The 23541-nt window shown below is 40.8% G+C and overlaps 1 protein-coding gene across 2 annotated transcripts in view; it reads left to right on the top strand.

Annotated features, from left to right (window-relative positions):
* Nucleotides 1-14424, top strand: part of LOC118518185 (uncharacterized) — a 287064-nt gene extending 272640 nt beyond the window's left edge. For both annotated transcript variants that reach the window (XR_013443298.1, XR_013443299.1), the window contains one exon: nt 12898-14424. The gene's annotated coding sequence lies outside the window, so the exon portion shown is untranslated. The remainder of the gene's footprint in view (nt 1-12897) is intronic.
* The last annotated feature ends 9117 nt before the right edge of the window (nt 14425-23541 follow it).

The raw sequence follows: 23541 nt of genomic DNA, 5'->3' as shown, positions 1-23541 counted from the left end.
GCTCTCTTTCCCTCCGCCCCTCTTTTCCTCAGCAATGAGCGTTATACAGCTGTCCTAATAGTCTGCTTTGTAGAATGGGGGTGTCATGGAAAAGAGCTGACACAGGAATTATGTAATGTGAGCCACTTTTTTGTTCATTTTAAACCACTGAGATATGGGGGGGCGGGGCATGGGATATTACCAGAACATAATAAGCAAGCCTGGCATGGGGCCAGTATTACCTGTTAGATGCATGGAATAGCCAAATCCAAGAATCATCAAGATAGTCCTAAGGAACAATAAGGTGGAGGGATCGGGAGACTTTCCTTTTATATTAAGCTTTATTATAAAGCTATTGTCATTAAAACAGTGCAGTACTGTTAATATCATAAATAAAATAGACAATGAAAGAAAAAAACCAGACCTCAGAAGGAGCCCTAAGTATATTGGGGAAATTCTGTATTTGACATAGGTAGTGTTGTGAATCACTAAGGAAAAATAGAATAGTCAAAAAGTGGTGCTGGAAAAGTTGGTGTTCCATATGAGGAAAAAATAAAGTTAGCTCCCTAACTCATACACAAAAACCAATTCCCAAGTGGATTAATGAGTTAGATGTGAAAGGTAAAATTTTAAAACTTTATTGAAAGCTTTGAGTAGGGAAGGAATTCTTAAAAGAGATAAGATTGATAAGTTAGATTACATTAAAATTAAGAAATCAAATCTTCCATCAAAATATATGGAAAGATAAGCCATATACAGCAATGTATATAACTTGTGGAGGATTACATATCAGAAAAAAAGAGAACTGAATGATAATTCACCTCATAGGCATAAGATCACAGCCATTTCACAAAAGAGGAAGCACAAATGCAAAGAGAGATAAGAAAAGACCCTCACATATCATTAGTTATCAGGAGAATGTAAATTAAGTGCACATAAAATCTCAAAAATTACGAAGTTTGCCAATACCAAGTGTAGATGTGGGTGTGATCTATGAGAATTCTCATGCACTCTTTATAGGAGTGTAAGTTGGTGCAATTACTTTGTTTTTTTTTTTTTTTTAAAGATTTTTTATTTATTTGAGAGAGAGAGAATGAGAGAGAGCAAGCACATGAGAGGGGGGAGGGTCAGAGGGAGAAGCAGACTCCCTGCCGAGCAGGGAGCCCGATGCGGGACTCGATCCAGGGACTCCAGGATCATGACCTGAGCCGAAGGCAGTCGCTTAACCAACTGAGCCACCCAGGCGCCCGTGTTGGTGCAATTACTTTGGAAAACAATTTTTTCATTCTTTCGTAAAGCTGAACATTACTGAGAAATTTCACTCATGGCTGTCGCAAAGAAATACTTTAAATATGCATACTAAGATGCAAGCGAGGGTACCATCATGGAAAACAGTGTAGAGGTAAGAGATATGGGGAGATGTTGGTCAAAGGCTAGTGATTATAGTTAAAATACTATATTTTATGCTTGACATTTGCTAAATTAAACGTTCTCACTGCACCCACACAAAATGATGATGATGTGAGGTGAAGGATATGTTACTTAGCTTTATTGTGGTGATAATCTCACAAAGTGTGTGTGTGTGTGTGTGTGTGAGTGTATCTTAAAACATCATGGTGTATACCATAAATACACACAAGTTTTATTTGTCAATTATAGCTTGATAAAAGCTAGGGGGGACAAAAGACATACAAGAATGGTCTGACCAGCATTGTTTGTAAGAACAAAAATCCTGAAACAATCAAAATGCCATTGACAGGAGTATGTTTAATTGTGGAATATCTTTTCAATGTGTGTGAAACTCAATGAATTTAACATTGATGCATCATTATAGATGAATATTTGCAGAATGAGAAAAATAAGTCATAGAATAATACATACAGCATGATAACATTTTAAAAATGCCTAAAAACAAGAGCAACTGAACAATATTTTGAGAAGGAAGCTAGGGAATGAATGGTCTAGGGAAAGGGCACATAAAGAAATAATGATTTTGCTAATATTCCAACTCTTAAGTGGGTGATAGGTCCATACATATTCATTTTTATTATACTTCCTCCATTATATATGTATCACATATGTAACAAATCATATATATATAAAATATAAAAATAATCTTTCTCATATATGTATTTTCCCCCCAAAGAATTTTTTCAAATAAGTGTCCAATGAAGTTTAAATGAAAGATATCTCTTCATTGGGAATCTCTTTCCAGCAACATGGAAATTCTTCACCGTCTAAGCACTTTTTAACAGTGTTCAAAATTAAAGTTGCCTTTTCCAACATTTTTTAAATTTCTGATTTCAGTGTTCATGAATGCCTCTGAAATAGTAAGTAACAGAAAAACTCAAATAGTAAATAACAGAAAAAATAGTAAATAACAGAAAACTGGCAACCTATTCTCTTCCTCCTCTTCTTGCTCTTATCTCTCTTTTCTTTCCATTTTCTTTAATTTCAACCCAATTATTGATCATTTGTTGCTTTATAGTTGTTACTGATTTTTCTTACTTGGGTATATATAATTTCTAAGACATTTTCCTCTAACAGACTTAATTTTTTCCAACATGGAACACCTTCCTCAGATGATAGCTTGTCTTTTCAATATTTTCATTCAACTCTTCAGATAATTCTTCCATGCCTCTGTGTCAGAGCTTGGAATTTCCCTGGAACTCCACAAACTATAATAACCAACATTCATTATGCTCTAAGTTCTAGTTTAAGTTTTCCCTTGTTCAGTCTTCACAAAAACCCTACCATCTTATCCCCATATTGCAGATGAGAAAGCTGAGGCACAGAGAGGTTAAAAATCACAAATGACAAAGCTGGAATTCAAACCAAGCTGTCTAGTTACAGATTCCACGCTCTTAACTAACTACCATATCATCATGACGCCCTTTTGATTTTAAATCAACCAGTTTTCTGTCTGAACCAATAATATTATCTATTGCTTACAGTAACAAATTTTCCATTGGGTATCTTTCAACTCCCCATTATTGAAATCTCTCTCTAGATAAGATGTGTGTCTTTACCAAGGTTTGTACCTGATTTTCAGGTATTTGGTTGGCTCTATCAGATCCTGGAACCTGCAAGTGTAACTAGTCTAGCCTGCTAGACTGGTTTGGGGTACAAATAAAGTCCTGTTTCTTTTTCAAAAACCAATTAAACTTAATTTTTCACTGCATGTGTAATAAACTTACATGACTGAAAATTCCAAAAATATAAAAAAGATTATATAGTCTGAGATATTTCCCTCCTGCATCTTTTCACCCAGCCACCCAGTTTCTGTCCCCCATGCAATAAACCTTATCAGTTTCTTGGACCCTGCAGAGAGAATATTTTACATATAAGTAAATATGCATATTTTAAAAGCCCTTTTGAACACTGAACATTCATTTTGCACTCAGTTTCATGTCAGGTACTATGCTAACCCCTTTCATTTGATCCTTCCAACAACTCAAAGAAGTAGGTTTTGCTATATCCCCATTTTGTAGATGAGGAAACTGAGACATAGAATCACACAACGGTACAAAACACAGCTTTAAGAGAGTGTTTTGAGAGAGTCTGACTCTAAAACCCAATGCTGTTAGTTACTGTGATATATTGCCTCTCCATGCTGAATCTTTTTATGAGAAAAATGAGATAATATAGTCCACATAGGAGAAAAATTATCTCCATTTCTCTGGAGAGAATAAAATATATACTTTATTTCTTTTTGAAAACATCTTTAGTGAGATATAATTTATATACCATAAAATTTACCCATCCATAACATTTATCCATTCAAATGTACAATTTAATGATTGATAGTATATTCACAGAGTTGTGCACCCATCACCACAATATCAGTTTAGAACATCTTCATCATGCCAGAAAACACACCCAGTACCCCATTAGCGGTCCCTCTCTATCCATTCTGCAGCCCCCTCCCCTAGCCCTAGGCAAGCACTAATATACTTTCTGTCTCAATGGATTTGTCTATTCTAGACTTTTCACATAAATGGAAGCATATAATATGTAGCATTTTCTACTGAGTTCTTCCACTTAGTATAAGGTTTTCAAATTAATTGCTCAATCCCTGACATGTGCTTTTAGCAGGCACTTAATATTTCCATCTTGTGGACTTTTCTCAGTCTCCAGCTTCCCAATCGGTTCATACTTTTGGTATAATAACTGGAGAAACAGGTCAGCCCTGCTGGTGCTTTTGTGGCTCCTATGTGATATCTCATTTGAAGGCTAGTCTTCCATATTCCAAGTGACTCTTCTAGATCATGGAATGATGCTTTTGCTCACCCAGATCCTGCTTGTAGTGCCACATGCTTGATCTCTAGGGCCTTTTTGTTGCTCTTGGTCACATTTACGTGCTCATCCATTGCTTTTTCAAAGTAGGAATTGTGGTATCAGGTGGCCGAATATAGAAGTGCATCTAGCTCCAGCCTGGATCGGAACACTCAGATTCTTCTGATGGAACTGACACACCAGCACAGTCATGCTTTAGGGCCCTTCGGGTCTCCTTGGGCCAGCAGAACTTGGATCAGACAACCCTAGTCTTCACTAAAGTCTCTCCTAACTTTGGATTTAAGGGAGCAGGTGTTGGCAGGGACGGGGGTGGGGGAGGGTGTTTTGTTCCTTCCCTCTCAAAATGCCCTGAGAAAAATCATTCAGCTTACTATACCTTCTTTTGGCATCAGTTCTACACTTCAAAAGCCTACCTTGTTAGAAGATTAAAAAACATCTGTTACATACACTTCTAGAACAATGAGTGCCTGTCAGATAAGGAAGACCCCATAAATTCTTCCTTCACTAAGGAAGACCCTTTCCAAGGTGACTTGCTAGGTCCAAACTAGGCAAAGAAGTGGCTTCAGCCCCCCTATTACACAGTGTAAGATTTTCCATCTGATAAATAATTCCTTTTTTTTCTTTTCTTTTCTTTTTTTTAAAGACTGTCTATTGCATTGGCTCAGTGCTCTTCATAGTCTCCAGATATGTTTCCTTGAACTTCAGAATTGTGTTTGTGCATTGAGTGTGACAGTCTGGACTTGGAAGTTTGCTCATTCACATTCATTTCTCCTACCACAAAGTTAAACTCTTATGTTTCCTTTTCAAAGAGATTGATTGTCTTGCCTTTTATTGTGGGTAGTTTTGACATTCTGTGTATTTTGCCAAATTTTCTTTTTCTTTGACAAAGAGCAAGTCATTTAAAAGTGTACAGAAAATTTGCAAAGATAAAGTGTAGAGCGATTTGAAAGAGATTGACTTACTCTAAGCGCCCCTGCCGACGATGTTAGCTGAGTTATTGCCGATGGTGGTGAGCACGTCAGGCTGCCTGTTGGAATGCCCAAGCATTGCTTGCAGAACTTGGAAGCCATCAATATGGGGTTTGGTCTTTACTGTGGTGTAAAAGTAGGGGGCATCACAATTCAGCAGGTTTAAATCCAGGGTTGCCTGTATTAGAATAATGTGACATGTATTTGGCATGGGAGAAGGTTTACTGTGCTAACTTTGTTGAGTTTTTTTGCTTCTAGTTACCTGCAAGTTGAATCTACTTTTATTATAATGGATCTCAGCCAGTCTAGGAGAGCAGAGAAGCCAGATGAGGGAAGAAATTATATTTTCTTGAGGAGTGAAGTAGCTATTCCACATGTATGATTTATGATTGTTTATCATGACACATTATTGCCTATATTGGCCCCAAACCAGCCTTCATTTTCTGGTTAAGATTTAGAAAGAGCCACATCTTCTCTGTGCCCCCACAGCACGGCAGAGAGTTCCCCAGGGAGGACTTCAATGGTTGGATTTCCTCTGCCAGGCTTTCCAGGGTGAGGGAGCACACAGACGAGACAGGAAGCACAGTGAGCCCTGTTTTACCTCTGTGCCTGAACTTCTTCAGGCAACATGCTATGCTAGGCCATTTTCATATATGGAAACAGAAAATTAAAAGCCATATTTTTCTAGGTCACAATGGTGGCTGAACTATTGCTATAAATCTCAACAGATTTAAAGAGAATAGGAATGAAAAAGAAGACTTAACCCAAGTGACTAGAGGAATAGAAAGCCTCAGACTAGTTCATTATCCTTTGTTTTGAAGATAGGAGAGGAAGTTAAAGGATATTTACAAATCAGTTACCATAAGATGGCCAATAAGCAAGAATTTTAGCCAAGTGGGACAAATGTTTTTTTGAAATTATATCTGTATGTATTCTGAATTAGTACATTAAATTTCTCACTACTTATTTGCTGAAAAGGATAAACCCTCCTGTGCTGACCTGCTATTTAAGTACAAATATTTATGGCTATCTCCTATGGAATGTGACCCTTAACCATATGTCTTTGATTATTGTAAAACTTTACATTTTTTTGGTAAGAAATCTTATTCATTATAAGTTCAAGAAGAAAATGTAATTTATTAGAAAATGTTACAGAAATTGAATTAATTCACTTCAGTTTTAATGTACACACTCTGATGATGAACTCAGTGTTTATAACATGGTTGACTTTACTCTGTCACCTTAGTGTATAAATGGCGAGAATTCACTTGTTGGTAGAAAGCATAAATGTCCCTTAGTTTGGCTTTTCTTCCTCTGCCCCCTCAAGCAAAACAAATTAGGGATCCAAACAGATTCATTTCCAACCACATTTGAAATTTGTTTTGTTCTTGCTGATGCTATTATTTGTAGTCCTCATAAAACCCCTGAGAAAGAAATGGCACCATCTCCAGGGGAAAAATCTCTTGTGAAAACGGAGGGTTGAGAGTATAAGCCCTGGTCCAAGACACACAGAATGGGTCAGAGCCAGGAGCCAAACTGCGGTCTGTCTGCCCTCATGGCCCAGCTCTTCCCATGTGCCCTGCTGCCTCCTGGAGATCTAGTTGTTACAGTCTGTTGATTAACAGACCTACCGGATAAGTTTCTGTCCTCATCATTCCATTTCCAAGGCCATGGGCTAAAAGTGTCCTTTGTGAATTGCAAAACCAGCAGCTTCAACTTAAGGCTTGTAGGTGGTGGAGATGTGGCTTCTGCTACTTCTAGGAGGCCAGCACGATTTGGCTCCTGTTTATGTGGACACTTTTGTTCATTGCTGTGTTGGTGGTCCTGTTGGAGCAGCTGTGAAGGTGACTGAGCATCACTGGACAGCTTGAACAATCTAATTCAGATTTTCTTTTATGAATCCTGCCTCCTTAGATCACTGCTCTCCCTCTCTTCATCACCGATCCCACTGCCACCGCTTTTAATCATTTACTCATTTTCTCTTGCTTGAACTACTGTCAGTCTCCATACTGATTTTTCTGCTGCTCACATTTCTTGTAGATTTACCCTAAGACTGCATTTTCTCAAAATCAGAACTCATCATATGATCTCCCTGCTTAAGGTCCTTCCATGACTTACTTTTGCTTTCAGGATAAAGTGCCAGCTCCTTGGGGTATCACATGAAGTTCTCCAAGGACTTTCAATCTTAGGTCTTAACATCCTTGTCAGACACATCCTGTTCTTCCTTCAGACCTATCTAAAATACTTGCAGATTTATAGACACACTATGTTATTTAACATCTTCATGCCTGTCCTCATGTTTCATCTTCTTCTTGGAGTACCTCTGGGCTCTCTACTCCATGATCTTTTTCACACAACAGGAGCTGTGTGGGTATCTGCTTTCATCTGCCTACCACCCCCCTACCTCCTTCCCTACTACAATAAAGGAATTCTGGGGAGACTGCCAGTCACAGCATCTGTTTTATTGATCACAGGGGTGGTATGTGACCTCAGGCATGGGTAGTCATAAAACCTTCTTGAACATAATGGTGGGCATGTCATGGATCAAGTCAGGCCAACCAAAGTCTTCCTGGGATTTTTCATACACAAACTAAAGAGTTTTCTCTTGGATTCTCCTGCCACTGCTGCTATTATAATGTTGTTAATAATATTAAAATATTTAAGATAGTACAAATTAACAGTATGAACGTGGCCCCAAAACCACTTTTGCCCGTTTCCTAACACACGGAGGAGACTGAAGAATAAGGCTGATGTTTAGAATGAAACAGAAATGAGAGGTAAAGAGAAAGCCCTGGGGGCATTGGATCTTTGAGATCTATCCTTAACTGCCAGTAGACCTGTGTAAAATTAATTAACTTCCCTAAGCTCCATATTTTTTAATCTACAAAATGAGGAAAATGAAAATAATACTATCTACTAGGATTCTTATGAAGATGATATGAAATAATGCCTATAAAGTGCCTAATGCCATGCATGGCATAGAGTAAATGCTCAGTCAGTGTTAGAAGTGACTGTTCCAGCTAAAGGTAGGAGAGAGTGTCCTCTTCCTTCTCATTCATAGTGATCCTGGGGCTTCTCTGTTTGTATTTATGCATATTCATCACAACTATGGGCTAACTGTGGGGCAATTTCCCTTTCCTTAGTATCTTCTTGGCCCATCTATGAGGCTAATTACCATTTTTTTTTTTTTTTAAGATTTTATTTATTTGACAGAGAGAGAGCAGGGGAACACAAGCAGGGGAGAGAGGCAGAGGGAGAGGGAGAAGCAGGCTCTCCGCTGAGCAGAAAGCCTGATGTGGGACTCAATCCCAGGACCCTGGGATCCCAGGACCTGAACCGAAGGCAGTCGCTTAACCAACTGAGCCACCCAGGCGCCCCAGCTAATTACCATTTTTAAAATTCTATATCTTACTTTTACTTCACTTGTTTGGGACATTCAAATAAGTTAAATCTCAATAAAAATATTTTGAGATCATTTTCATATAATTGAAGGGATATTAAAATATTTAAGGTACTAAAATGCATGAGGAAATGGGAGCAGTGAAGGTGTTTTCTGGTTACTGGAAATATAATACATTGTAACACAAGATAATGTTGATTATTTCAAACACCAAATTACCAAGGAGGTATATTACATTAAGGATATATGTAACAAGGGCATTCTGCAGGCAATTCTGCCTCCTCAGCACAATTGCTCCAAGAAGCTGCAATACTTTTCTCTTATTAACAGACTGACCTCATATTTTTATGGGAAAATTGATAAACTTTCCTTCTTGGCATCCTCTTAAGATGCATATGGATAGTATTTTAAAATGGGTAGCCAGTAACTTGATTTCACTTCTCTCTTCTGTGTCTCTGACCTGGGTCTTTAAAGAAATGCAATATCAGCATCTTGCTCGTCTTTTCCTTTAGCTTGCCTGAGATCTAAGCAAAATTCCCCAAAAATCCATTGGTGAGGTTGGGGTGGGGAAATACTAATGATCTCTGCTATTTCTCTTTAATTTTGTCCTGTTTGCCTGCCCCAGAGAACACTCATTGGCAAGAGCTGACTTAATGATGACAAAGCAATAGATGAACCCTGAAAAATATGAGGGGACATAAGTCCTGGTCTTGGTTCTAGCATTTTCTGTGTGACCTGGAGTAAATCCCTTCTCCTTTCTGGGTATCTTCTTCCTCATCTATAAAATGAGAAGCTTTTACTAGAAAAGCTTTTTCTGGGTATAATTTATGGCCTGAAGATGACTTTGATATTTCAGTATCAATATGAATCTGAATTGTTCACCCTATATCCCTATTTAACTTTAAAAATCTTGGGCATTGTTTTATTCTAGCCTTGCTTATCGCAAGGAACAGAGACCCATCAAACTAGCCCAGATATGAAGGGAGGTTATTGAAGGACCCCTGGAGACTATATTGAGTAGCCAGGATAAGAAATGAAGTTCAGCCAGGCAACAGGGGAATGAAAGAAAGTCAGGACTGAGCAGACCCATTCCTGTCTCAGGAGACCTCAAGGTTTCTCAGTGCTGCTTCATTTGGGCAATTGCTCCACTCCCCTGCTTCCTACTGCAGGCCAGTTTCTTCTAACTAATTTTGGATTTTCTGCTCTGTCATAATTCCGAATTGTCTTGGTACTACACCAATGCTGATTAAACTGTATGACTGTGAACTAAAAGGTCCTATACCTCCCATGATCCAACTTCCTCAGACCCTTAGAGACCTCATTCTTCCATAATCCTAAAGAGAGGGTCCATTTTTGGGTCAAGGATCTATCCCTGGCTCAGTCAGAGGTGGCCAGTGGTCATGTGTGGCTCAGAGCCACTCCTTTCAGCGGCCATGGACAGGATGGAGGCAGTGAGACACTAATGAACATATCTACTAGAAGCTTGAGGAAAATCTAGGGACTCTGAAGCTTGAGAGAGACCTTTTTATCATTTATCGAATCCATTGACAAGACTGGGAGTGGGCAGACACTAATGAGCCTGCTAGTCAATTAAGCATTTGGCAGTACTCACTCAACTCCCTCACAGAGGGATGACATCCATGTACTCAGTAATCTATACAGAAAACCGAGTGTGGAGCCTACCACTGAGTGCGTGCTCCGTAACTGAGGACTCCCTCATTTCAAAGAGTTTCAGTCATGTTGGGGAAACTAAATAACCATTTATCAAGTGAAATACAGAAAAAAAGTGAGATGGATCTTTGGGTTTCAAAGAAGGGAAAACTCATTTGGGGTTGGAATCGGGGCCAGAAAAGTCTTCTCGGGTGTCTGCTGAACTTTGAGTGGTGGAGAGAATTCAGATAGAATATGGAGAGGGAGGAGTGGAGAATGCATTCAGATTTCAGGAATATAAAAAGACACAGAGGCCAGATGCTGAGATTTGTGGAGCCTTCTTTGTTAGGATAGAAGGTTTGCCAAGTGAGTAGCAAAAATCCTTAACCCTTCAGGATTTAAGAACCTCCAGGGACTCCTAATCAATTCAGTAAAATGTATAGCAACTCCTTGCTTAGGCAGAATCGAAGATGTTGAATGAGCATGCCTTGCCTCAGAAATACTGTCAGTAACCCAATTTGCCATCAACTCCGGTGGATAATGTTCTTTATGAACTGATGGTTTGATGATGTAGAGGCCTTTTAGTTAAACACTGAGAAGACAACTATAGCTATAGTCCTCCTTCTCAGAAGAAGGAAGCTCTGATGACAAGTAGAAGCCCAAGTAGAAGGTGAGAGCTGGCTAGCGGGCATATTTATGATCTAGAAAGTGGACTTCAAAGGGCAGGGTGGGTGCCAGCTTGAGACTATTCTGTGGGATCAAATAGATAATGTTGCCCCAAAGCTTTTAAGAATGAAAAAGTGCATTATAAAGGCAATAGTGTTCTATGTTGCCATATACAGAACTTATTTCTTCTCTCAGTTTCCCCATCACCTAAAACTATTGTATCTTGAGTTTAGAAGCTGCTTATATTTCTTAGTGAATATAGGATTCACCACTTTGGGGATGATGGAGACATATACAGTATCACTGTTGGGTCATGCTATTGTGGAGCACATATAGCTCTGTGTATCAATTATCCATCGCTCTGTAACAAATTACTCTGAAATTTAGCAGCTTCAAACAATGAGCACTTATTACCTCCCAGTCGCTGCAAGTGAGGAATCCAGGAATGGCTCCGCTCAGTGGTTCTGGCTCAGGATCTCGAATGAGGTTGCAGTTAAGCTGTTGGCCAGGGCTGCAGTTATCTGAAGGCTTGCTTGGGGCTGAAGGATCCACTTCCAAGTTCGCTCACATGGTTTTGGGCAGGTCTCAGTTCTTCGCAGGCAGTTGGCGGGAGACTTTAGTTCCTTATCACATGGGCCTCTCATCGGTTCTCTGAGTGTCCTTATGATATGATAGATGGCTTCCTCCAGATTGAGTTGTGTGTGTGTATGAGAGAGAGACAGAGAGAGAGGCCCCAAGACTGAAGCTATGGCCTTTTTATCACCTCGTCTTGGAAGTGACATACCATTATTTCTGCTGGTTTCTATTGGTTACACAGCCCAATCCTGGTACAGTGTGAGAGGCAGGCACCATTGGGGGCCATTTTGGAGGCTGGCTATAAATACCTTGAACTTTTGGGCAAAACAGCTAACTTCTCTGAGTCTCATCTTCCCCTCTATTAAATGGGAATAAAAATACTGGTTAGTAGTGCTGATTTCATGAGGTTTTACTGAGGATCTAGTGAAGTGATGGATGAAAAAACCCTTTGTAAACTATGAAAGGCATTGATGAAAAATTTGATGTCACCAATGTGGAGGTGAGGACTGAAAGTCAAAGACAGTGTAAAATTCCATTCCAACGAAGGTAGACACATGGGTGATCTTAGGCCCTAACACCCTATCCCTCCTGACAGACACTCTAAGCTTCCTCTAGGGCTTGGCAGATTGAGACCATGTAGAGTTTGGGTTTAGCATGTTCTAGAAAAATTTTTTCGGCATTATACATTTTAAGTTTCTAAGGAAAATGATGAGAAACAAGCCTCACTGCAGGGTTTGAAAAGTTTGAGGACATCAACTTGTTTTCACCATATAATTTGTTAATGAGTCAATTGTCCATGAATTAAAAACATATGGATTCGATTTTACTGAAAGGACTCATAGCTTGGAAAAATATATTTTGGGTTGCACTGAGTGTAAGAACATTGAATAGTGTGACCTAATAAAAAATGCCCAGTGTCCTGGCTCACGTACCCTTATTCAGGTCAGCATCAGGGCTTATCCACAGACAAAATATTCTTCCCCACAAACTGGCTGGCATCATTTCTTGTTTGCCTGTGTGGTGCCCATCTCTTGACATGATCAGAGCTGAGTTTAGGAAGATTATTTTGATAGGAATGTGCAAGATTGATTCGAAAGTAGATGGGGTGGATAATGGTAAACTGGATAATCTCACTGAAATAACCATTCTGTTCAAGCAACTGGAATAGCTGGAGAAAAATCTAAAAACCATTTTCTTTAAAGTGAGAGCTAAAAACATAGTTAGGGACTATGAGCTAAGATCTTGATAGAGATGAGAAACCCGAAGAAGGAGATTATCATTCAAGACCATGTTGTTCTTGAGGGCATTTGCTGAACTTGAAGAGGCATGTTCTGTGGGTTGATTTTCCTTTTGGCTCTCAAGTTCTTTTCAGGAGGCTGCTCTGTTATCTGAGGGGGCACAAAGCCTGAAACCTACATATCCTGACTGCCTTCCCAGCCGATCTCCAGTTAGTCTCTGGCAATGGGAAATGCCAGTGGAAAGCTGAACATAGAAGAAAGGAATGAGAATATAAAAATTAACTCAGACTGACAAAGGAAAAATCTGCCCTGCCATTCATCATGCTGACATAACAGCCACAGATAAAGCCAACTGCCAAGTTAATGGGGACGGATATTACTCCAAGGACACCCTGCAGTTGTAAAGTGTTATTATGACTTTTTTCTTTAAGTGATTACTGCTTCCTTCCTTTACCAGTGAAAAATATTTGTCTCTAAAATCATTTGTTGTTTGAAATTATATCAGTAAGAATGAAATGTCTCGCTTTTGCCTGAAGGACCTTAGCTGCTTTGATATAGAGAAGCCACCCCAATTTTCAGTCCTATTGTAGAGTTTCAGTTAAGTGGTTTCTCGTCACAACATTCCACTTCCACATCTATCTTAGCTTTTTAGTTTCTAAGGCAACAGGACCCTGAATCTACCTTGCAGTCCAGACCTGATGCTGATCCCTTTATCCACAGCCCTGCTTTGCATTGAGCTTATCCAAGCACTGCCTCGTTTAAATTTCACTTAAACTCCACCCTTTCCACAGATCCTGGGATAACACTGTCGTTTCTGTTGTTTGGTGAGATGCTGCTCGTGTTTCCCTTGCTTCAATAGGCCAATAAATCTGACTTTGCAGGACTGCAGGTTTGCTCCTATGCTGATGGACTAGCAGAGAAAGCAGACGTTTTCCCACCCTGACAACAACTATGGGCCCCGAAAACTTTGGTGTTGGTTTCTGCAACATCATTGAGGTTAACTCCTGAGCATCTGATGAGAAGCAGTGGGTTAGTTTCAACCGCAGTGGCAAGAGCATTTCATGTGGGTCAGGGCACGAAGCAACTTTGTGATCTCTGGGTGACTTGCCCTTTTCCTTTCGTTCCTTCAGTTCTTATAATATTTTTACAACCAGCTCTCTGGTTATGAACAACTAAATTTCGCTCTGCTAGAAATATATAGAGTGGTTCCTTTTTGCTTATTGGTCACTAGCTGATAGAATAGCTGTGCTTTGGCAGCCTTCTGGGACTAGAGAGAAAAACACTAGGAATCTAGGATCTGTCCAGGATTTCACCTTGGGAGGGAGGGCTAATCAGGAAACAAAACAAAACAAAACAAAACAGCTGTCACACACACCACAGCTCGACTTCTAGTCCTCTGGGAAGACCAAAAGCTTCAGGTCTTGAAATTGGATTAAGATGGTCTTGGACTACTTACCTGCCCTAGGCCTCTTAAATTAATCAGTTTTGGAACGTTCTCAGTTTTATATTCTCAAATATTGCTTTTGCTTCTCTTTGAGGAATAGCAGTTAATTGTGTGTTACATATTCTCACTTCACATTTTCTGTCTCTTACTTACTCCTCTGCATTTTCCATCCTTTTGTTTGTTCATGCTTAATCTGGATAGATTCTTTTAACCTAATTTTCAGTTCACTAATTCTTCAGCTGTCTAATTTGGGATTAAAGCCATCCATTGAATTCTTAATTTTTGTTATTGCTTTGTTTTTCCATTCTAGAATTTTTAGGTTTTTTTTTTTTTTTCTTTCCAAGTCTATTGTCATTTTTAAGGCTTAATTTCCTTGATGAATTTTTTAAAAATTGGGCTTTATCTACATTTTAAATTTGTGTGTGCTCGCTTCGGCAGCACATATACATTTTAAGTTTGTGTGCTCTTAATAACATGCTCAAAATATGTAAATCAGAAATTGATAGCACTACCAAGAGAAATACACAAATCTGCAATCATAATGGATATGATAAAATATCTCTTGGTAATTGACAGAAGCAGCAGACAAGGCTTACTAATAAGAGAGACGATTTGAACAGCACAGATAACAAAAATACTTCATGCCCATATATAGAACACTGCACCCAACAACTGCAGAATGTATATTATTTTTAAAACCCACATGGAATATTTATAGGAATTGACCACAAACCTATAGATCTATAGATTCATTAGGGAAGATTTATATCAAAGATGTCAGTTCTTCCAAATGGACCTAGAGATTCAATACAATCCAAATCTAATTACCAGCCAGGTATTTTCTAGAACTTGACAAGCTTATTCTAAAATTTGTGCTCAAATCAAAAGACAGAATAGTCAACACGCTCTTGGAGGGAAAAAACTTGGGGAAACTTGGCCTACTTATTATTGATACTTGTGAATTTATAATAATTAAGATAGTGTGGTGGTGGCAAAAGGATTGGGAAATAGACCAATGGAACAGAAGAGATGACCCAGATATTTACTGGCATATGTATGGACACTTGATTTTTGACAAAGTTGACCATAGGTGACCAAAGGAAAAGAACATTTTTCAATAAATAATGTTAGGGTAATTAGATATTCATACAGACACAAATGAAATATGACCCTTTTTTCACAGTATATATAAAAAATAACTCCAGGTATATACAGTCCCTGAGTGTGAGTGGCAAAGCAGAACAGCTTTTAGAAGGAGGTATAGGTGAGTATCTTCAAGACCTAAGGGTATGGAAGAAAAAAAACTCAGAAAACTCTAATCATAAAATAAAGGTTTGGTATATAAACTAAACTAAATTAAGATCTTTGGCTCACCAAAAGACAAATAATGAGAGACTTTCAGAACACATATAATCTGAGAGATTTTCAGAACATATATAACAAATACAAGTCTTGATTCTAGAATATATTTTAAACCTCCTTCTGATTAGTAATAAAAATGCATGTTATTTGATAGATAACTGGGAAAAAATTTAATACTTTATTGTCTAACTTCTATCACTAGAATGTAATCTCAGTGAAGACAAGACTTTTTAATCTGTTTTGTCTGATATACTCTAATGCCTAGGATAGTACCTGGCACATAATTGTTGCTCAAAAAGTATTTGTTGACTATTCTTATTTAGCTCTCAAAGCAACCCCATACGTGAATGAGAAAAGAGAGGCTCAGGGAGCTCATAAATGTCAAGCTCAGGTTCACTAGATGTAGGTAATAAAGTCAAGACTCAAATCCATACCTTCAGATGTCAAGCCCATTTATTTATTTATTCCCATTGAACCTGCACCACTTGACAATGCTGCTAATGGCCACTCATGGGTAGCCAGGTAAAGGTATTTCAAAGGCAAATAAGGCAGGGCCCAGGTAACTTACACTTTTCCTAGAGGGCTGCATCAATCCAATGTAAACCTGGGGATGGCCATGATTGTCTTTATGGAAACTAACACATTCTGTTCATCGAATTTAACAGTTTTCACGAGATGTTTCCCACAGGGAGCTGAACTGGGTAGTCTCCATTCCACAGGGTAGAGGAAGAGGCTTTCTTCTCTGGCTTGGCCAATTTACTCCTTCCTGTTGAGATTAGCAAAATGAAAACCATAGCTTTCTTCAGCTGCTAACACTCAAAAGGCTCAGGTAAGAACCATCTCTTATTGTCATTACTTGGCACTGCCCGTATTCATTATCAGAGGCTTCCCCCTTGATGTATAATGAACACAAAGGAGATAATTGGGATTACAAGACCATCTCTTATTGTCATTACTTGGCACTGCCCGTATTCATTATCAGAGGCTTCTGGGCTTGATGTATAATGAACACAAAGGAGATAATTGGGATTACAAGACCTTAAACTCATTTATTAATTCTTAGATGTGAACAGTGTGATATAGGATGAAAGCTCACGAAGATGCCGACCATTTATCTTGACTTCCATGTGTGCCATTCTGTGCTTTACAAAATCAGATACTATAGCAGAATGCAGCATGTTGACCTATAAAGCCCAGTACCTAGCCCAGGGGATGTCCAGTGCTCCTGAACTGAAGATGGAGAAAGACTATTATGAACAGTCAACTTAACAAAATAATCTTTGAAAGAAGCTCAGAGCACTGTTTTATTTTTGCACGGAGATTTTTTTCCGTTTCTAAGGGAAATCAGTACCTAGAAGTTTTGAGAGTCATGCAGGAAAGATGTTCCCTTTGCTTTCACAGATATTTAAAAAAGACGCTACTGCTGTTCTAAGCTTCAAATCAGATTTGTTGCTTGCTTAAAGAGTAGGGCTATCTTGTGTCTTTGTTCATGCTTTTTCCCGTATGTGACCACCCTTCCTCTCACTTTTCAAAATATTTCTATTTTGAAATAAGGCAGGGCCCTTATTCCTTGTTCTGTGGTTTAATGTCTCATGCTACCTGGGGTCAGCTGGTCAAGAGAATAAGAAATTGTGGCTAGTCATTGCCAGAGCAAAGGAATGAATCCAGAATAGTACTATTTCTTGATGTTCTTATATGTGAGTACTGAGTTGCACAGAGGTAGTTAGCTGCCAAACAATGTGACCAGCATTCCAAAAGATAGTGGCCCAAAGCCTGATCTGCCTGGCATTGTAGGTACTGATCTGCTTGGTCATACCCAGCAGTGTTTGAACTATGGTGATCCTTCTAGAGAGGTGGCTACCATTGTCTTGGTTCGAGGGTCTGTCCAAGTTGAATGCAAGGGAGCTTATAAGAACTAGTGGGTTTGTCACGCTACCCGGTATGATGGGTTGAATGATAACTCTGAAATATATGTCTACTTTCTAATCCACAGACCCTATGAAGGTGACCTTATTTGGAAAAAAACTCTTTACAGATGTAACTAAGTTAAGGATATTGAGATGAGATCATTCTAGATTATCCAGGTAGGCCCTAAATCTAATGCCAAGTGTCCTTTCGAGAGATGCACAGGGGAAAGGTGCAGAGAGGAGATGGCCGTATGAAGACAGTCGGGAATTAGAGTGATACAGCCACAGGCCCCAGATGCCTACAGCTACCAGAAGCTAGAAGACACAAAGAACAGAATCTTTCCTAGAGCCTCAGACACCTTGATTTCAGAGTTCTGGCTTCTACAACTGTGCGAGAATGAATTTCTGTTGTTTTAAGCCACTCAGCTTGTGGGAGTTTGTTACAGCAGTGTTAGGAAAGTGATACACCAGGCCATAGGGCTCAGACTCAGGCTAGGTTACAGGCCAACTAGGGACCAGGTAAAACCAGTAATCAGGACTGAAAGAAGCCCACTTATAGGGGTGAGACCATCAAAAGGGGACCAGGTATAAAGGAGAGACTGATCAATGATTGCCTGCTTAGCCAGGAGCTCATCTAGCCCTAAGACTAGTTCCAAACATTCCACTGATGGGAATATGGTTAGAACACGTTAGAACAACAGCTAAGTTATTTTTGATGACAATAAATGTTTCCCAAACTATGGCTCACTACCCACTGGTTGTGAAATCAATTAAGTGAGAGACCATTGTTTGTTCGGATTTTTTTTTTAAAAAATGGAATAAAGAACATCAGATTGCATCACATGTGGTCAGAGTAAGGATTTGTATCAGCGAAGTACTGTCAGGAAGCAGATGAGACTCAAACTGAATAACTTGAGGACTGTTTAATAAAACTGACTGTTGGCAAAGGCAGAAGAAGCCCAGAGATGGTGCAGCATCTGGGCCTGATAATAGCAGGGAGACCTTATCATTCTTAGGCCTGAAGACGTAAATAGAAAGCAAGCTTCCAGAATACCAAAAGGAGAGGGATGCCTGACAGGAGCTGTGATCTTCAGAAGAGGCAAGCAGACACCCCACGGCAAGTTGGCTGGTAGGAGCCAGTATGAGAAAAATGCCCACTCCCACTCTCCTCCTGCCATCTGCATCCCCTGCTAGCGCTTCCCATTGGCCAAACCCACCTTTGGCTGGAGGGCAAGAGAGCCTACAGATAGGATCCCTGGGCATCAGCTGGAGAAGGGTGGAGAGTGGATCTAGAAAAGCAAAAGGAATGCATCCAGAAAAGTACTGTTCCTGGATGCTCTTGTATGTGAGTACTGAGTTGCAATAGCAAGTATTTTTTTTACTGTGTGTTGTGGTCAATAAGTTGAGAAAAACTGGGATAATGGTTGGCATTATTCTGGAGCTGCAAGTTGAAAGTTTCTAGACACGGTAGCCAGGTGAGTAGGGGTGAGCGGGCCTGACTCCATGGAGAATTTTCCCTGTAATGCCACATAAAATCAGTCCTGCCTTACACGGGCGACCTGTAGTTCCTACTACACATTGTGTCCCTTGATTTTACTTTATTTAGCGCTATATTTTATGCTATCATTTAAAATTCCTTGTTTCAGATACATGAATTCGATCTCTCCATGATATTCTAAACTCCTTGAGGGAAGAGGCAGGGTCGTGGTCTTCTCATCCACCTCCACGGTGCGTAGGGGATAGTGAGGCCGGTCACCCCAGATATTTAATGACTTAAGATCTGGAAGAGACCAAATGGCCTCCTGGTTTTTCAGTCAAACCTGGTGCTCCAAATTTCATTTCACTCTGAGGAAACTGTAATGAGTTGAACTTAAAAATCTGATTCCTCCTAAGAAAAGTTTCACTTTAATGGGCAGGAAGGCTAGAAGCTGAAGCCAAAACTCATTTAGAATTGCTAGATTCACTGTACCCTCATAGAATCTATTTTGAATTTTCCCCCTAGACTTTGGCATTCTTATCTAAACTCCAAACCCAGAAACCAGCCAGGCTCTGCCTTTCAATTACATTTCTGGAAAATCTCAGTTCGCTATAGAGCTGATGCATATCAAAGAACCTGAAAATGGATGTTCTATGCGCCCTCCCCCACCTGCCCCAGTCCTGGTCTTTGCCAGTCAACTACCTGGATCATTCTGGGCAGGGGAGGTGGTCTGAACCTCGACCATCTCATCAAAGCCACGAGGAGTTATTGAAATGTTACAGAGAAGTGGCCAAAGTGGTTGCAATTCAGGAAGGAAAGTGCCAGGGGTACATATGCAAGACTTGTCCCATCTTTCATGGTTGTTCAAAGAAGCCTCATTTACTTCCAACTTCAGATTCCTCTCCAGTCCTTCACCACTCTCTCTCTCTCTCTCTCTCTCTGACCTCACTGTCACTAAAAGATGGCAGCCCACCAGTGGCTGGGGCACCAGTCATGTTTGCCTAAAGCATACGTGAGTGAGAAATCAAACTTGGCCTAAGGAAGGCTGCTGTCTTGTCATTACTAGTCATTATGTACACACAGACTGGGTTTCTGAAGAAGTGTCATGGATTCTAGTCATCCTGCACGAGAGGACGTGGAACGGGGCTCAGGGACATGTTTTCCATCCCTTCCTTTTAAGGAAAATAGATGGCAAAAGACTTTGAAAACTTACAATTTGTGTACAACGTTTAAAAGTTTGTATACAAACTGCATGTTTTTCAAAGTCCTTTACCATCTGTTTTCCTCAAGCTTAGGTAGTTGGGAAAGGTATTGCTGCCTGTCAGGGGTCCAGTTGTGTCCACCAAAAGATATGTCGGAGTCCTAACCACTGGTACCTGTGAATGTGACAGTCTTTGGAAGGACAGCGTTTGTGGCTTTAATCAAGTTAAGATGATGTCCTGTTGGATCAGGGTGGCCCCTGAACAATATAATATCACTGAAGGGAAGGGACAGAGGAGATGATGTGAAGAGGTGCCGAGAGGATGCTCTAGGACAACTGAGGCAGATTGGAGTGATACGGCCACAAGGCAAGGAGCACCGAGGATTGCCCGCTGTCCCCAGAATCTGGGAGAGGCACAGGACAGACTCTTCCTCAGAGCCCTCAGAAGGAACGAACTCTCCTGACACCTTGATTTCTGACTTCTAGCCCCTAGAACTGTGAGAGAATACATTTCTGTGGTTTTAAACCACCCAGTTTACAGGACTTGGTCACAGCAGCCCTTAGCAAATTAATCCTATCCCTTCTTTTATAGCTCAGGAATGTAAGGTGGTTTTAGCCACAATCTGCTTCTACGTGACTTTTGCGATCTCTAACTCTTAAAGTTTCAGAAATTACCTTTTTAAACATTTTATTATATAGCATAATATATGTGGCACCTGTTAGATATTTAGCACGTTATTATGGTACCCTAGTTTTCCCTTCTGAGGACTGATGGGGCTGGACCCGACACCCCCAAAGACCTCTTTTTGTACACTCTCTGATCGTGACACCCCGCTTAACAAAACCTCTGGGAATGAAGCTTGTTAAAAATGAAGTCAGATAGGCAGAGAGTTGGAGTGACCTGTTTAAAACTTTGCCTCCTAGCAACTGAATTTCATTAACCGCGAATGTCCTGGTGGTGCTGAGATTGGTGGGGAGTCCGGAGCGGAGGGAGAGGGGCTGGCAGCGGCGAGGGTCTGGTTCCCTGCAGAACTGGGAGCCTGAACCCTGACAGTAGCCAAGGCAGAAAGAGGCCCTTCTTCAGACGCACGACCTGTGTCTCCCGCAGAGGGCCAGCAGGCTTGAACATCACATGTGTCTGAGGAGAAGGTGCCAGATTGCATTGGGGGCACAAGGTACAGGCTCAGCCCAGCTCCTCCAGTCTCCCTCTGAAAAGCTGCCTTTGGCCCCTGGGGGGTCCTTGTCCAATCACACTGATACAGTTTGTTGGCTTTGTGAAATTTTCTTCTCTCTCTCTCTCTTCTTTTTTCCTTTTGCTTTTTTTCCTTTTTTCAGCAGCTTCTCACAAAATGGTTTGGCAGGCAGCTCAGAGCCCCACTGCGGCGTGAGTCTAACAAGCTTGTCGCGCTGATTGATTAAACACGACAGGCAGGCGTGAAAAGTCCTTGCTCTGATTGTCCTAAGGGTCCGGCTTTCTAATGAATGGGGTCTGATTACCGCGCAGCCTCTGGAGGACCTCCCGCTGTCCCAGTCTGGGGACTCTTCCTCCTGGAGTACATCTTGGAAAGCAGTACAGGCTTCCCAGCAGGATCCACGGGGCCAGGAAGAGTTTTTTTTGTTTTTTTTTGTTTTTGCCCAGTCCTTGCTTTCAAACCTTCTCTGCATAGTTTGGGGGCAGAAGGTGATTCCAACCAAACCAGATGCTGCCACCCAAGCCACCTGCTGGTAAGGGGAAGAGTCAGCTTCATAAATCCCATAGTTAGGCTTGGTTGTTCCAAACTGGAACCAGACTGGGAATCTCTGAGAGTCCACTGGGAAGCCTTATGTGTGTAACTGCTCCTTCCAGCAAGGCACCTCTTCGTATTCAGAGCCTGCTGCTTAAAGCTCTGGAAGCCGATGAGGTTGCCCTCTAGTTCTATCTGCACCTGGTTCCTAGTTAGTGACCAGGCTGGAAAGTAACGGAGGCAGGAAGTGATTTCCTTCTGTCTCTCTCTCTCCCCATGGGTTATAATAGGTAAATGGAACTTGGTCCTTCATTTGTAAAGTAAGGGAATCGAAGATGACCTCCTGGCTTTAAAAAGTGTGGTGTTTCTATTTTAACTGTTTTCATCCACATGTCCTCTTCTGTGGCCCAGGAGCTGCCCATCCCTTGGAATGTGTTTCTGCCCCAACAAGAAGTACATGAGAAACTGAACAGGAAACTTGCCTCCTATCAGATTTACCGCAGAACATGACCAGACACGAACGCCTGAAGCAATGTTCTACACTCCCCTACGGGATTCCCAACCTCCTTCCCTGCATTCAGGTAGCTGCATTCTCCCCAGCTCACGCTGGTTGTCCTGGGTTTCTGACCACGGCTCTGCTTTGACCTCTGGTCATTGTATATCCTGCACTTGTGCCAGATTCTGGGGGTTTGTAACTGCCTGGGGAGCACTACCCAGCACGTACCATACTCTGCGTGGACTCTTCTACCCACAGGACGGTCCACACTCTTCAGTACGTACTCTGCGGTACCTACCATGACAGCTGCAATCTCTGGGCTCTCCTCAAGAAGCTTTGCCTGCTCTGAACATTTTCCTGGTATCACATTTATACTCTCTTGAATTCCCTCCCCCCAGATCAGAGGTACATTGTCTGGGCCTGGGACTGATCACCATTGAGGTTAGTTGACTGTGGGGATAGTTTGTCAAACTGACAGAGATCCGGAAGTCCAGTCCACTAGTAATATGGCTGGGGTGGATGAACGAGGAGTCCGTTTCGAAGCGACACTGCAGTGAAGAGCAGGCTGACTTCTGGAGACGTAAGGAGTCTATATCAAGGAGACTAAGGGGCAGGCAGGAAGGGACACTCTGGCTGGACTTGCAGAAGCAGGACTCCAGTTCCAGTAAGAACACAAGAGAGAAAGGTAGGGCTGGAAACTGCACGGGGGCTTGAGATTCGAACTTTCTTCCAAGGAGCCTTGTTCAACAAGACTTCATTTTAGATCAGATTTTAGTAGGCCAGTTATAAAAACCTGACTATAAGATGACAACTGCCTTAGTAGCTGCAATAGATGCAATTGTGTCCCCCCAAAAATATGTGTTGAAGATTAAGCCCTGCTATCCGTGAATGTGATCTTATTTGGAAATAGCATCTTTTTAGATGTAATCTACAAATTAAGGTACAGTCCCACTTGATGAAGGTGGGGCCTTAAATCCAATATGACTGATGTCCTTATATGAAGAGAGAAATTTGGACACAAATTCAGGGAAGAAGTAGTGATTGGAATCATGTGCCTATTAGCTAAGGAATGCCAAGAATTGTCAGAAACCACCAGAAACTGGGAGAGAGTCATGGAACAAAATGTCTATTATAGTCCTCAGAGAGAACCAACTCAC

This window comes from Halichoerus grypus, chromosome 13 (assembly GCF_964656455.1).
Source record: "Halichoerus grypus chromosome 13, mHalGry1.hap1.1, whole genome shotgun sequence".
Lineage (NCBI taxonomy): Eukaryota > Metazoa > Chordata > Mammalia > Carnivora > Phocidae > Halichoerus > Halichoerus grypus.
Note: the sequence above shows the minus strand (reverse complement) of the source record. Positions and strands in the feature narration are given on the sequence as shown.